The sequence below is a fragment of the Maylandia zebra genome, linkage group LG1, assembly GCF_041146795.1.
Source record: "Maylandia zebra isolate NMK-2024a linkage group LG1, Mzebra_GT3a, whole genome shotgun sequence".
Taxonomy (NCBI): Eukaryota; Metazoa; Chordata; class Actinopteri; order Cichliformes; family Cichlidae; genus Maylandia; species Maylandia zebra.
In genome coordinates this window covers 925,664-942,497 of record NC_135167.1, presented here as the reverse complement: position 1 = coordinate 942,497, position 16,834 = coordinate 925,664, and the positions used below count along the sequence as shown (strand labels likewise).

The 16,834-nt window shown below is 45.8% G+C and overlaps 1 long non-coding RNA gene across 2 annotated transcripts in view; it reads right to left on the bottom strand.

Moving 5' to 3' along the window:
- Positions 1-16,834, bottom strand: part of LOC143416894 (uncharacterized) — a 95,146-nt gene that overhangs the window by 18,632 nt on the left and 59,680 nt on the right. Inside the window, exons 1-2 of one of the 2 annotated variants that reach the window (XR_013097175.1) lie at positions 512-641; positions 124-378 (exon numbers count right to left, since the gene is read on the bottom strand). This is a non-coding gene — a long non-coding RNA (uncharacterized LOC143416894). Of the gene's footprint in view, positions 1-123; positions 379-511; positions 642-16,834 lie in introns of those variants that run through there. The other variant, XR_013097162.1, reaches the window with a different exon arrangement.

The window sequence follows — 16,834 nt, the reverse complement described above, 5'->3', positions numbered from 1 at the left end:
GAGAGAGCGAGCTTTCCCTCTCATTTAACTGCCTCTCTTCCTTCAGATTTTTTGCATTTTCGCTGCCGTGTGTGTGTGTTGTGTGATGACGCTGTGCAGTTGCGGCAGTGTGTGGTTGGTCACCGGGCAGATGGTGGCCTGCAGATGAACCGTCGTCTCAGCCTGTAATTTCCCTCTGTTTCCACCACATTAATGCCGAGGCTTCACGGTGCCGCGCTGCACTTTCACCACCAGAGGGCGCCACAGACCAGCTGTTGGGACAAGCCGGCCGTTTCTGCACATGCTCTGTGGACTGGCACACTTCGGTGTGGTGCTGTCCTTTCTGGTACCTTTAAAATGAGCTCTCGCTCTGTTGGTGCAAGTTCTCCATCAGGATCTCTGAGTATGAGAAACAGAAGACAAAGAACGCATTCATGTTAAAGGTTTTTTTGTTGTCTTTTTTAATTCATCAGAAATTTGTGGCCACTGCTGTTCATGCTTTGTAGGTGAAGGTGTATTAGTCTATGATCACCTGGTGCTGGTGTGCTGAATAGGTGCTTCCTCCAACTTGATGAAGACAAACAGAGGTGCAGACGTGCAGGTTGTTGAGCGTGCCGCTGCGAGGCTTCCTGTTACCTCCAGAGTTCACGTTAAGATTCTGGCTTTGACTTTGAAGCATGGACGAGCACCGGCCTACAGCTGTGAACCTCTGCCTCCACTCAGCAAGTGCCCGAGGTCATGTGACCCGGGTCTCAGTCTGTTTCCTGTTTGAAGGTTTCAGAGTGACATGCTGATGTGGCGTCTTTACTTTACAATAAAGCTTCTTCCTAATGTGAGCTGGTGCTGTGACACTGAACTGTTTTCACCGCTGTGCAGAAACAGGACCACCGCCATACTCTGCAGATGCGAGCGGTCAGTAAGACCAGAAAACAGATCAGTATGCACCGCGTTCATACATTTTAAGACTGACCTCTGTGGGGTAAAGATAAGAACACCTGTCAAAGGTAAATACTAGCAGTGCAACGATATTCGTATCAACATTGAACCGTTCGATACAGTGCTTTCGGTTCGGTACGCATATGTATCGAACAATACAAAATTTTTAATTTATTTTATCAACTTTCCTTCTGACGATGCTGTCTGTGTTGAGCGCTCAGTGGATCTGCGCTCGACAGTGCAGCCTAAGCGGAGTAGTCGAACGCAGATTCACTGAGCGCAGGGCAAGCTAGCAGACAGAAGTTAAGCTCGTTGCAACATGGCAAATTGAACCTCCCCCACCCTCATTCAGATCTGGCGTTTGGAACTATTTTGGTTTTCATGTGACGTATGACCCTGAAGGTAAGCGCGTCATGGACTAAAGTAAAACAGTATGTCGGATGTGCCACGCAATGCTCAATTACATGGGTGGGAACTAGTGTGTTAGCGCAGTTAGCTCGTTAACGGAGATTTGCCGTGTTGTGGCGTTAACGTCATTTCAGATTAACGCTGACAGCACTAGTGGGAACACAACGAATATGACTGCACATTTACGCCGACATCATCCTAGTGCAAAGACAAGTGGAAGCAGACAAAAACAACAAGCACGCATGCTACAAACTTTACCCGAGTCATTTAGACAGCCGTTAGCACAGGATCCTCCTTATGGGGACCTGATATGTTTAATATGCTGCTGAGAATATAGCCCAGAAGAAGCGTATAGTACAGCTTTTATTTTGGAAAGAGACATTTCTCTGTAATAAACTCTCTTTTCCAAAGATGAGGGATTCCTCGATCAGATAGATTTATTATTTTATTACTTTGTTGTTTCAGCAACATTAAATTTAAAAACTGTACTTTTGAGTTAAAATATATATTTATAATTTTAATAAATGACAAATTAAAAAAGCATGAACATTTTTTTTGTATCGAAAAAATATCGAACCGTGAATTTTGTGTATCGTTGCACCCCTAGTAAATACCTCAGAGAGCAGAAGCTGAACAGCCTCCGAGGCTTAAAGGAAACATGTGAACTGCTCATGTGATTGTTGGGTATTATTGTAGGGTCTACCTGCAGCACTGTGAGGTGACTGTTGTTGTGATTTGGTGCTGTATAAGTAAAATTGAATTGAATAACAGAACGTTCAAAATTTCTCCTGTAATAAACACATTCGCGCACGTTGAAGCCACACAGCCCGCCAAAGCACGGCGGTTTAGCTGTAGCGCAAAACCTCGTTCCTCAGAGTTCTGCTTACACAAACGTGCATTCTTTTATTTAAATAAATGAATTTTTGCTTAAGAACAAAAGAATGTCAGTGCGGTTCAGCTGATTTCCCTTCTGATGATTTCCTCAGCAGAATTTTGAGATTTCAGGGCTCTGAGAATTTTAATCACAGTTCTGTTTCCAAAAAGTGACCAGCAGACGATCAATGAAGAAAAATAAGGGGATGATTTTAAGCAGGACTTAAATGCTAATGTGACAGTGCATCCTCCTGCTTCCTGCCCAGCATCTGTGTGTGTGTGTGTGTACTGTGGCCTCCCTCCCTCGCTCTCCTCAGCTCTTATGAATCGATGATCATGTGGTGTAAGGGAGATAGATGGCCCCCAGCTCCATCGTGTCTCCTCTAATTGTAAAATATTAGTTACATTAGACTCTGGCCCATGATTAATGGAACTTATTTGGAAGGTGGACTCTCTCTCTCTCTCTCTCACACACACACACTTTCTTCCTCGCTCTCTTCCTGAAAGAATTGAGTGATTTCACTTAAAGTGGACAAATAGGCTTCCCTCTGCAGGAAAGAGAAGAAGAGGAGGAAGATGAAGCAGAGGAAATGACGGAGGGAGATAAGAGCGAGGGAAGAGCTTAGAGGGGGTAAATAAGAGCTCCACTTGGGGAGGGGTGGGGGGTTTAAGCTTCTGCATGTATAATTCTGTTCGCAGGATCAGACGATGAAGAGCTCATCGTGTTTACAAGCTGATCGCTGTGAAAAAGTATTTTAATCTGCACTGACGCTACCTGCCCCCAGAATATCCACACAAAGAGCTCGAGATGACTTCACAACCGTGTGCGCGCGCACACACACACACACACTCATGTAGTAAATCCTACATGCAAGGAGACGCCTTGAAATGCAACCTATAAATACCACAGACTGTATGTAAAAGATGGACGAACCTTCATGAGCAGGAACTCTTAAACCTCCAGTCCTTATAATACCCAGCAGGGGGCGACTCTTCTGGACAGATGTCTATGACAAAATGAGCCTCTTGCTCAGGTGAACACTTTCCTGATGAGCTGCTGTTTCAGGTCAGAGTGAAAAAACGAGAAGATGAACAGGAAGCAGGGGAGGCTTTAGGGTGGGGCTGACCTGTGATTGACAGGTCTCGACTGCAGACCAATTCAGCTCCATTTTATTTACACAGCATCAAATCACAACAACAGTGTTTCAAGGGCTTCATATTGTAAGGTCGACCCTACAATAATAGATACAGAGAAAACCCAATAATCATATGACCCCCTGTGAGCAGCACTTTGGTGACAGTGGGAAGGAAAAACTCCCTTTTAACAGGAAGAAACCTCCAGCAGAACCAGGCTCAGGGAGGGGCTGAGAGAAGTGAGAGAAGGAAGACAGGATAAAGACATGCTGTGGAAGAGAGACAGAGGTTAATAACAGATATGATTCAATGCAGAGAGGTCTGTTAACACATAGTGAGTGAAGAAGAAGAAACACCCAGTGCATCATGGGAATCCCCAGCAGCCTACATCTATTGCAGCATAACTAAGGGAGGATTCAGGGTCACCTGGTCCAGCCCTAACTATATGCTTTAGCAAAAAGGAAAGTTTGAAGCCTAATCTTGAAAGTAGAGATAGTGTCTGTCTCCTGAATCCAAACTGGAAGCTGGTTCCACAGAAGAGGGGCCTGAAAACTGAAGGCTCTGCCTCCCATTCTACTTTTAAATACTCTAGGAACAACAAGTAGGCCTGCAGAGCGAGAGCCAAGTGCTCTAATAGGGTGATATGGTACTACAAGGTCATTAAGATAAGATGGGGCCTGATTATTTAAGACCTTGTATGTGAGGAGCAGGATTTTGAAGAAATCCTTGTTGTATTTAAAATACGTGGCGGGGATGCAGAGGTGTGACAGTGTCTGGGTCTGATCGGGGGTGAAGCTGGTTGTTTCCTAAGCAGGGGTCTTGTTGTAGTCATTTTCTGACTGTCTCCACTGCCTCGGTTGTAGGTGTGCAAGTGAAGACAGAAACCACGTGAAAGGACGGTTTCATCTGCGTCCAGCGTAAGTTTCTGGATCCTGTTGGTGAAGTCTGAGAAGTTTTTCCCCACCAGGGGAGCAAAGATGAGGTGCTTGGAAATGTTCAGGTGTCTGAGTTTATACTGCTAACCGTGGGTGTGACAGGGACTCTGTGTCAGTGTGGGGATGGTTTTCAGGAGGTGGGTTCGTCCTCTCAGTGCTCTTAATGCTTCAGACGATTTGAAATTGTCTGACCCAAGATGGCAGCTGGGTGGTTAATGGTACAAACAGACCGCCCAAGAAGTCTGAGCTCCAGTTTTGGTGCAGAGTGAATTTCGGGGACTCTAATTAGAAGTTACATAGGAGGTTAAAACTGCATTTAAAGAGAAAAATTATTATTTTTTCATTACACGTGTAAAATACACGCTTTGCATGTTTCTGCCTTTTCTAACGTTCTCTAACTTTGAGCTGCAGTCGCTCCGTTGAGGTCAAACAAAGTTCACGAGGATGAATGTGGCCGAGTCGCTGCCGCCGCTGCTCTTTGTGTCAAAGTGTGAGTGAGAAGCAGGTGGCCGCCATATTATCAATCCTCCATTTTTTTTATTTCCTTTCTTTCTCTTTATTGCTGAGAGACATGGATAACAGCCCCCCCCCCCCCCCCCCCCCCCCACACACACACACACACACAGAGTGAAAAATGACATAAATCAGTGAGTGGGTGAAGTTTGTTTGCTGGACCAATGAAGTGAAAAGTGTCTGTGAGTCAGAGAAGAAACATGCAGTGAACGAGTGAAACAGATAAACCACAGGAGGACATGCAGAGGATTGGTGTGACAGAGGAGGACGCTGGGATAGGAGGAGGTGGAGGCACATGATCTGGCGCCCCCTAAAGGGAGAAGCTGACAGAAGAAGACGTGCGAGCCAAACTGAATGATGTATGAAAGCGAGGGTGAACTCTGTCAGTGAATCAGTGAGAATCACTGGTTGGTTTGTAACGTGGGCGTGGCAGACACTGTCTGGGTAGGAAGCGCTCTCCCCTTGGTCGCTGCTGCAGTCTGTTACCTAAAAGTTGAGATAAGTTTAAGGAGCTGGCATCTGTCACCGATGTGCTGGGTCTCCTTCTGCTGCTGATCACTTCCTGTTTGTTTGGCCTTTAGGCTGAGAAACCACAGAAATGTGCAAACGTCTGTCAGATGGGGTGTGTGAGCTGCTTCACTCTGCTTCAGATGTTTCCATCCAGCAGAACTGCGTTAAACACAGAGGTCTGGGTTAAACGTGTCCATGCACAACACCAACTGTTTAAGTACCCAGGCCAGCGAAATGCGACGCCAGCGAGTCCTTCATGAGCGTCCATATGGGATGAACTGAGTGTCATCATCGTGCTCAGCAGTCAGGGTCGTGGCACAGATGCCACAGGTGTCCTTCAGTATTAGGCGTTGATAGCAGAACTTCCTGTTTTCACCTATCCAGGAGACTGCGTGCTCTTCTGTGATTCACTCTCTCTGCTGATTTGGTTACTTTCATGTTTCAATCAAAATCAGAAACTCTGCTTGGTGATAAACGTGTCAGTGATGTCATAACCCGGGCACATGACACGATTCGACACCTGTGGAGCGACCAGGCGCTGCTCGTTCACAGATACCTGCAGCTTTGACACACCTGAAGCCATGGCAACAAGAACATGATGGACGCTGTGGTCAAAACTTTGGTACAGGTTTCTGTAAGTGAGCCTGTTATCACATGACAGCTTTACTCCAGTCATGTGACAGAGGTGTGTCGGCATGAAGAGCTCATCCAGGTACACGCGTGCGGGAAAGGTGCACGTACATCGGCGAAAATGCCAGTTTGCAGGCGACGAAGGCAAAAGAGGAGTGAGTGAAGCAAACCGTGCTCAGCAGCACAAAAAGAAAATGAGTCGACTGCAGAGAAGCAGCACGGAAATATTAGGAAGGCAAAGAAAGCTATTCTGGGTTCTTATTAACAGGTCCTACTGGTACAGCAATTAATAATCCAGTTCTGTATTTAACAGGGGACCCGGTCCCCGGTGGAGACGTTTTAGCTGGCTTTGATGCTGAAAGAGCTCCTTCTCCTCCGCCCGCTCCCCCCACAGCTCCTCTCCTTAAGTGCCTCCCCTGGTGTTATTTGTGTGTTGGTTTTCTCTAGTTAAGCTAGGAAACAGACCAAATCTTTATTCCCCAAACTTCAGGCCAATTTTCTATCAACAAGCCCGATCTCTGAGGGAAATGTTCTTAATTCATCAGAGGAAGGAGAGAACAATCAATTCCCTTCAGGCTGTTTGAAGTCATGGAAATATATTTATTTTAGGATCGCGGCGGGCTGTGGGAGGTCTGACTGTATACATATTATATATAAGAATAATGATTTACCTGAACGTTGAAGGACTACTTTCATGTAATTCAGAGTTTCACTCGCTAACCTACCTGGTTTCATTTGAGGTTATTTAAGAGAAAAAAACAATGAGGTTCTCTTACATGTACATTGATTAGTTGTAATTACATCTCCCAGCAAATGAATGTGTTAAACTTGAAATGAATCCATTAAAAATACATCGGATCTTTAAATTGTGGACTGCTTCTTACACGGTGCTTTTCTACTCGAGCTGAGCGCTCAAAGCGTTTTACACAACAAGCACAAGCTGACCGAGGACGTCTGACATGCATTCTGGAGCAGACAGGGATCAAACACCAACCCTCCCATGGGTAGACGAGCTGCTCCACCCTCATCGCTGTTCCACCTGGTTATGTTTCATTAGTAACCTTACGAGCTACTTTTAATTTAAAGTTCAAACTTCTCTTTAAAACTAAATATCTGACAGTTGTGCATGAATCTTTTCCTCACGATGTCTCTCTCCTCACGTCCCTCTCATCGTCTTCCTCATTTATTCCCGATATTGTTGGAATTCCTAATTATCAGCAGATTAAACCTGTGACCCTCCCGTCTCCAGACAGCTGACGACGAGCCAACGAACCCACAACAGCAGCTGGTTATAAGCTAACATTATGCGTCCCGAAAAGTTTAATTACATTCTCACATCGCATCAGAGTTTATTCTCTGACAGTCTGCTCCGTTATTAACAGCAGCTAACTGCAGAAAAGTTCAACAGCTCACCTCAGCACGGCTGTGAGCTTCTCCTCGACTCGTATCAGACTCTGACTGGATACCAGCTGAGCCCCACAGCCTCCACTCACACAGAAACCTGTGGACATTATCAGGAAGCTGTAGTTTCGCTGGTTCAGTGTCTGTGGCCCTCGGTGTAAATTGAGTTTGGCATCCCTACCCTACAGTACCAGACAGAACCACAACCATCAGACTGTGGGCTTTGGTGATGGTGGGAAAGAAGAACACCGATCAGTGCATCATGGGAAGTCTCCCAGCAGCATCACTAAGAGATGTTTCCCTGATCCAGCTCTGACCTTTGGCCTGAAAACTTCTCGTGTGACAAGCTGCTGGACGCGATGGTGCCCACCGTCCTCATAACGTGGAACGTACTCCTGTGGTGGTGGAAGAATCTCAGCTCAGTAATGCTGAAACATCACACTGACCTGTGTGGTGTTTAGGGATGGGTACCGGTGTCCGGTGCCATGATGGCACCGGTTCTGACATAAACGGTAGTAACCAGACCGAAAAGCGGCGCACATTTCGGTGCTTTATTTCGGTGCTTTTTTTCCCTGAGCTGTGATACACTTTAGATTCTAGCCAATCATTTTACGTTTCCGAGGATAGTAGGCGGGGCCAGGTACGTACGTTCTGTTAGAGCAGAGCTACAGATTAAAAATGTCCAAGGCAAAGCGGTCAAAAGTCTGGCTGTACTTCACAGCAAAATATGCAAACTCATCAGCAACAAGAGCTTTAAGCTGATACTGTGATACTGTCAAAGGAGGTAACACCTCAAATCCGATGAAACACCTGGCGACGCATAGCGTTTTTTTTAAAAGCCCAGAAATGCGCCGTATTTGATAGCTTGCTGCGAGACCTCACACCGAGCACATCTACTGCGGGTGGGTTGCCTGTTATGCAACATCCCCCAAAAACATGAAGAAGAGAGTCCTGGCCCCTAGCCCTGCCAGTGTAGCAGAAATGATGAGATTGATGATGCAGCAGCAGCCGTTCTTCTCTGCGTGAGTAGCTAATTTACGTTGAGTAGGCTAACCACGTTATTACATTAATGTATGTAAGGTGAACTAGCAAACACAGACGTAGTTACATGCGGCTGTCCTCTTGTTTGATGGCAGATACTCCCTTCACCCTGGCCAAAAAGGCTAAAATGACCAAAGAAAAAGTGGAAAACAGTTAAACATGAGAGGCACCGTTTCAAAAGTACCGATTTGGCACCGGTATCGGATAAAACCTAAACGATACCCATCCCTAGTGGTGTTATCCTTGGATCTGGTTAGTTGTTGGCACTTGTAAGTAAAGTGAAAGCGGTGATGTCAGCGGGGAACACCTGTTAAAAGTCCTCAGAGTGGCTGTGTCGCGGTCCCGTGCGTTGCTGCAGTTTGCTGAGTAATGTGTGTGCGTGCAGGTTATTGGACAGATGGTTTAGCACATTTAATTGCTCACACCTTCTGTGAGTCTCTGCCTACAGACCCTCTGTCTGCCTCCTCCTCCGTCCACTCACACGCTTCCTGAAATAGTCCATCCTTCCGTGCAAGTTTTTACTCTACAGAGCCTGCAGCTTCCTGCTGTTAGTGCAGCGTGACAACACGCGTGCGTGTGTATGTGCGCTTCAGGGATTCGTAACTCCAACGTGAAACCCTCCACATGTGGTGACTGCTTAAACATTTTCTCTTCTCCTCTCAGATATATTCCAAACACACACTTCAATAAAAACACCCTTAATGCAGAAACACACAGACACACAGAGGCCACATTCAGACCCAGAACAGCATGCTGGCAGCAGACCAAACGCCGCCGTCCTTAAATGCGTTCTGATGCCAGCGCTGCCATCTGTTGCAGTCTTAAGATAGAGATGAGGAGACGCTGGCCGCACTGCGTTTAGGAGAGTAACAGCTTCAGGCCCCGCCTCTTTCAGTTCACAACAGGAATAGTCACAGATTCATGAAAAGAATCTGTTTACAAAGACGGAGCTCAGACAGGAAACACATCAGTAATCACACCAAGACTGACTGCAACAGCTCACCTGTGTGAGTGTGTCAGTCTGTGTTTGTGAGTCTGTGTATAGATAAAGTATCAGCAGCTGGCTGTGGGTGTGTGAGTGAGTCCATGCATGGCAGGTGAAACAGAGGGTCTGGCTGCAGCCACTGTGGAGCTCCACAGTAACCGGAAACACGTCTAATATGTTGCAATACAGGATGCAACACAAAAACAACGGCCGTTTTTGAAGTATGCAAGTCCGGACTTCTTAAGTACACACGGGAGTCCGGACTAACCAAAGATGCAAGAAGGCAGCGCGATCGTTCTACAATTGGAACAGCGGCGCACTTGATGACATCACAGGTGCACTTTTTGTTGCCATCTTAATTTAACTGTGATTAATATTTACAATGAAAATTACACATGACGCTGTAGATTTTCTCCTCTTCTTTTTTTAATACAAAAAAAAGATCATTTTAAAAAGTATCTTAAGCACTCCGGCAAAATTCAACTTTATATATGATCTGCTCCATAATGTTGAATACACTTCATTTAGTTAACCACAATCACTACATGTATGAAAACACAAGCTTAATCTCTCTGTTAATAAAAATAGCATACACACAAGCCTGAACAATAACAAACAGGTGAGATGTTAGAGACGGACACAATAGACAGCTGGGGTTTGGAAGAGAATTGAATAAATATTTAAAATATAATCGGATCACTCTTGGAGCAGCCTTCAGGATCTCCACGTGCTTTTTAAACATGCTTTTGCTCTCCGTGAAAATGTTTCCTCTTGAATTTAAATATTTTTAATGTTATATTTATTCCAGAGTTAGCCATTTAAATACACTCAACAAAAATATAAACGCAACACCTTTGTTACTGCTCCCATTCCCCATAGGATGGACGTAGAGACCTAAAATTCATTCCAGATACACAATATAACCATCCCTCCCAAACAGTGGTCACAAATCAGTCCAAATGTGTGGTAGTGGGCACATCTGCTATATTGAGATAATCCATCCCACCTCACAGGTGTGCCACATCAGGATGCTGATATCATGAGTAGTGCACAGGTGTACCTCAGACTGCCCACAACAAAAGGCCACCCTGGAATGTGCAGTTTTTTGCGCTATTGGGGGTCTGGGGACCCAGAACCGGTCAGTATCTGGTGTGACCACCATTTGCCTCATGCAGTGCAACACATCGTCGCATGGAGTCTATCAGATTGTCAATTGTGGCCTGTGGAATGTTGGTCCACTCCACTTCAATGGCTGTGCGAGGTTGTTGGATATTCGTGGGAACTGGTACACGCTGTCGTATACGCCGGTCAAGCACATCCCGAACATGCTCAATGGGTGACATGTCCGGTGAGTATGCTGGCCATGCAAGAACTGGGACATTCTCAGCTGCCATCTGCCCTGAACAATGTGAACCATGATTCATCCGTGAAGCGCACACCTCTCCAACGTGCCAGACGCCATCGAATGTGAGCATTTGCCCACACAAGTCTGTTACGGTGACGAGCTGGAGTCAGGTCAAGACCCCGATGAGGACGACGGGCATGCAGTTGAGCGTCCCTGAGACGGTTTCTGACAGTTTGTGCAGAAATTGTTTGGTTGTGCAAACCAATTGTTCCAGCAGCTGTCTGGGTGGCTGGTCTCAGACGATCTTGGAGGTGAACCTGCTGGATGTGGAGGTCCTGGGCTGGTGTGGTTACACGAGGTCTGCGGTTGTGAGGCCGGTTGGATGTGCTGCCATATTCTCTGAAACGCCTGTGGAGACGGCTTATGGTTGAGAAATGAACATTCAATGCACGGGCGACAGATCTGGTTGACATTCCTGCTGTCAGCATGCCAATTGCACGCTCCCTCATTGCTGTGAGACAAAACTGCACATTCCAGGGTGGCCTTTTGTTGTGGGCAGTCTGAGGTACACCTGTGCACTACTCATGATGTCAGATCAGCATCCTGATGTGGCACACCTGTAAGGTGGGATGGATTATCTCAATAAAGCAGATGTGCCCACTACCACACATTTGGACTGATTTGTGACCACTGTTTGGGAGGGATGGTTATATTGTGTATCTGGAATGAATTTTAGGTCTCTACGTCCATCCCATGGGGAATGGGAGCAGTAACAAAGGTGTTGCGTTTATATTTTTGTTGAGTGTAAGAACAGAACATTTTACATCAGGGGATATGAAATTCAGAATATACTGACTAAGTAAGACTTCAGTATTAAATAAAACAGTCCAGTTATAAAGCTTAACTTTAATCTCAGCCAAACTAATTTACTCAGGAACAAATAAAACACTGAAAAAAGCCAAACAATAACATTTTTAAATTATCTAAATGACTTATATATCATGTATATGCTGAGTAGTGAAAACCGCGGGAGAGTTGAAAACGATGTGCCTGGAGTTCGCTGTTCTCACCGGCTCTAGTGACCCTCGACCTCCCGGTTAGCTATAGAGCTGGTCGGTAACAGACGTCTCCGAAAATGTTGGAGCACTTCTGCAAATATATGACGTCTTGATAAACCAAGCACATACAGTGGGGCAAAAAAGTATTTAGTCAGCCACCGATTGTGCAAGTTCCCCCACTTAAAATGATGACAGAGGTCAGTAATTTGCACCAGAGGTACACTTCAACTGTGAGAGACAGAATGTGAAAAAAAAAATCCATGAATCCACATGGTAGGATTTGTAAAGAATTTATTTGTAAATCAGGGTGGAAAATAAGTATTTGGTCACCTCAAACAAGGAAAATCTCTGGCTCTCACAGACCTGTAACGTCTTCTGTAAGAAGCTTTTCTGTCCCCCACTCGTTACCTGTATGAATGGCACCTGTTTGAACTCATCATCTGTATAAAAGACAGCTGTCCACAGCCTCAAACAATCAGACTCCAAACTCCGCCATGGCCAAGACCAAAGAGCTTTCGAAGGACACCAGGAAAAGTATTGTAGACCTGCACCAGACTGGGAAGAGTGAATCTACAATAGGCAAGCAGCTTGGTGTGAACAAATCAACTGTGGGAGCAATCATCAGAAAATGGAAGACATACAAGACCACTGATAATCTCCCTCGATCTGGGGCTCCACGCAAGATCTCATCCCGTGGGGTCAAAATGATCATGAGAACGGTGAGCAAAGATCCCAGAACCACACGGGGGGACCTGGTGAATGACCTGCAGAGAGCTGGGACCAAAGTAACAAAGGTCACCATCAGTAACACACTACAACGGCAGGGAATCAAATCCCGCAGTGCCAGAAGTGTTCCGCTGCTGAAGCCAGTGCATGTCCAGGCCCGTCTGAAGTTTGCCAGAGAGCACATGGATGATACAGCAGAGGATTGGGAGAATGTCATGTGGTCAGATGAAACCAAAGTAGAACTTTTTGGTATAAACTCAACTCGTCGTGTTTGGAGGAAGAAGAATACTGAGTTGCATCCCAAGAACACCATACCTACTGTGAAGCATGGGGGTGGAAACATCATGCTATGGAGCTGTTTTTCTGCCAAGGGGACAGGACGACTGATCCGTGTTAAGGACAGAATGAATGGGGCCATGTATCGTGAGATTTTGAGCCAAAACCTTCCATCAGTGAGAACTTTGAAGGTGAAACGAGGCTGGGTCTTCCAACATGACAATGATCCAAAACACACCGCCCGGGCAACAAAGGAGTGGCTCCGTAAGAAGCATTTGAAAGTCCTGGAGTGGCCTAGCCAGTCTCCAGACCTCAACCCCATAGAAAATCTGTGGCGGGAGTTGAAAGTCCGTGTTGCTCGGCGACAGCCCCAAAACATCACTGCTCTCGAGAACATCTGCATGGAGGAATGGGCCAAAATACCAGCTACTGTGTGTGCAAACCTGGTGAAGACCTATAGTAAACGTTTGACCTCTGTTACTTCCTTCTCTCACCCTAACCAATCACAGCAGATGGCCCCGCCCCTCCCTGAGCCTGGTTCTGCCGGAGGTTTCTTCCTGTTAAAAGGGAGTTTTTCTTTCCCACTGTTGCCAAAGTGCTGCTCATAGGGTCATATGATTGTTGGGTTTTTCTCTGTATCTATGAAGCGCCTTGAGGCGACACAGACTGACACACGCACACGCACACAGACTGACACACCCACACACACACACAGACTGACACACGCACACGCACACACACAGACTGACACACACACACGCACAGACTGACACACCCACGCACACACAGACTGACACACACACGCACACACACAGACTGACACACGCACACGCACACACACAGACTGACACACACACACGCACAGACTGACACACACACGCACACACACAGACTGACACACGCACACACACACAGACTGACACACACACACACGCACACACACAGACTGACACACACACGCACACAGACTGACACACGCACACACACACAGACTGACACACACACACACGCACACACACAGACTGACACACACACGCACACAGACTGACACACGCACGCACACAGACTGACACACACACGCACACACACAGACTGACACACACACACGCACACACAGAGACTGACACACGCACACACACACACACACAGACTGACACACACACACGCACACACACAGACTGACACGCACACACACACAGACTGACACACACACGCACACACACAGACTGACACACGCACACACACAGACTGACACACGCACACACACAGACTGACACACACACGCGCACACAGACTGACACACACACACAGACTGACACACGCGCACACACAGAGACTGACACACGCACACACACACACACAGACTGACACACACACACGCACACACACAGACTGACACACGCACACACACACAGACTGACACACGCACACACACAGACTGACACACGCACACACACAGACTGACACACACACACACACAGACTGACACACGCACACACACACACACACACAGACTGACACACGCACACACACACAAACTGACACACACACACGCACACACACAGACTGACACACACACACACACACAGACTGACACACCCACACACACACAGACTGACACACACACGCACACACACAGACTGACACACACACACACACACAGACTGACACACACACACACACACACAGACTGACACACACACACGCACAGACTGACACACACACACACGCACACACACAGACTGACACACACACACACACACGCACACACACAGACTGACACACGCACACACACAGACTGACACACACACACACACACACACAGACTGACACACGCACACAGACTGACACACGCACACGTGTATTTATATCCTTTTGGAGACATCTCACTAACCCTAACCATCAAAAATGGACGCCTAACCCTGACCCTGACTCTAAACCTAACCATAAACTAAAAAATGCCTTCAAACTCGTGAGGACCGGCACAAATGTCCTCATAAGCAGGGGTGGGTTTTGATTATCGACGTATCGATTAAAATCGATTCTGGCTTGGATAACGTGATATCAATTCATTAAAATCCTGAACCGATTTTTAAATATAAATTCATTTTGCCCCGAAACTCCAGAACCTCAAGTTAAACCTCACAAAATTTCTACAACCACCAAACAGCTAAAACAGTAAGTGAGAGCAGGAACACGGATTCTGAACAAAGACGTAAACACAAAACCCAACGCACGTACGCGGACACGCCGTCGGGGCTGAAAGCCGACAGCTCACTGATCTTGAAGCGTCGGCGGGCGCTTTGTGTTTACGTCTTTTTTGCGCTTGATTCTGAAGCTACAGGTTTGATCTCTCTCCAAACAGTATTGACTGAACCAGCAGCAGAAGACCCTTCCAAACTACGCTTCACATAAACATCGTCACGAATTTCTTCTTACCTTTGCTGTTTTGCTTCCACCACGATAAAATCACACTTGGTGTAGAGCTCTCTCTCTCTCTAAATCGATAATCAAAACCCACCCCTACTTATTTATTTTTTTTACTTCCGACAGAAAAGCCTCATTTCTGCTGTTCAATACTGAACAAATTTAAACTTTTTAAAATTATGCAAAAGTGCAAAATGCTGTGTCTCTAATCAAACCTCTGTAACTTTGCTCTGCTTCACTTAGTTTTTGACAGCACAATATTTTTAAGGTCATCTGCTATAAAAACCCAGACCAGGAAAACCGCCTTCATGTTTTTCTGTTTTATCCTCAGTTACTTTGACACAAAGGCCTCTGCTGTGATGCTCACACCTCTGATAAAATCTCACGTGTCAGGTTTCTTTTAATAGATATAAAAATATCGATATGTACTGATAAGTGATCAGAATTATATTTCTGACTCTGAGGCAAAATTTCTCCGATTCAAATAGAATTGAATTGAATCGGAGATCAAATCAATTCTAGAAATCAGTGACGATTAGGGATGGGTATCGAAAACCGGTTCTTGTTGAGAACCGGTTCCCACTGTTTCAATTCCTTGGAATCGTTTGCCATTTTTGCAAACGATTCCCTTATCGATTCCAGTCGCCCCAAATGACGTCACCACGTTGCGGAGCGTCATTTACCTGGCAGGAAACACGGCGCCTAAGCGGCTCAAATGCTCAAAAGTTTGATTATACTTTATGAGAACCGATGACAACAGGGCAACTTGCAAAGTAGATATTTCATTTAAGGGAGGAAACACTACGAATATGCAAAAGCATTTGCTCACAAAACACGCGATGACACGCGTTTTTAATTCCGCTCCGGACTCGTGAATCTCAACCCAGCAGCAGCGCTAACGTTTGCACGTCCTCTCCCGTTAATGCGGCAGGTAAATAATCAACTAACAGTGCATATTATGTTAGCGCAATCTGCCTTATTACAAGACCTGCCATTACTGTACATGTACATGGACTCTGTCTGTCTCTCTCATCACGGTCACCAGGTGACCGTGATGAGAGAGACAGACAGAGTCTGGCTCAGATGCTGGCAGTTCTCGCTGCAGTCTACCCGTAGCGTCTCCTTTCAGGCCAGGATAGACTAATGTCACCGAGCAGTGTCTAAGTTTGTGGTAAAAGGCTTGAACCCATTTGCCACAGCAGATGCCCCCGATTTTTGGTAAGTGAATGTGTTTAATTGTAGGCAGGGACATTACTGGATATTCTTGTGTAATTGCCACAGAACAATTTATGTTATACTTTGTTACTGCTACAGAAGAATATTTATTTTATTATTTTACATTTACAATTTTTTTTCCTGGGGACCCTGTGACACCCCATTGAAGAGCCATAGGCTGTGGATCTCTTAAGATGTCATTGTTGGGTTTGTAAGGCCATGTTACTCCTAAATTTCTATCTTGTTCAAAGAGAAGATATAAAACAAAGTTCTAAGCTAATCGACCTTAGTGTTCTCCTTTTTAAAAAAAAAAAAAAAAAAGAATTGATAAGAGAATCGATAAAGAATCGAATCGTTAAACAGAATCGAAAATGGAATCGGAATCGTTAAAATCTTATCAATACCCATCCCTAGTGACGATACCCAGCCCTACTCATAAGTG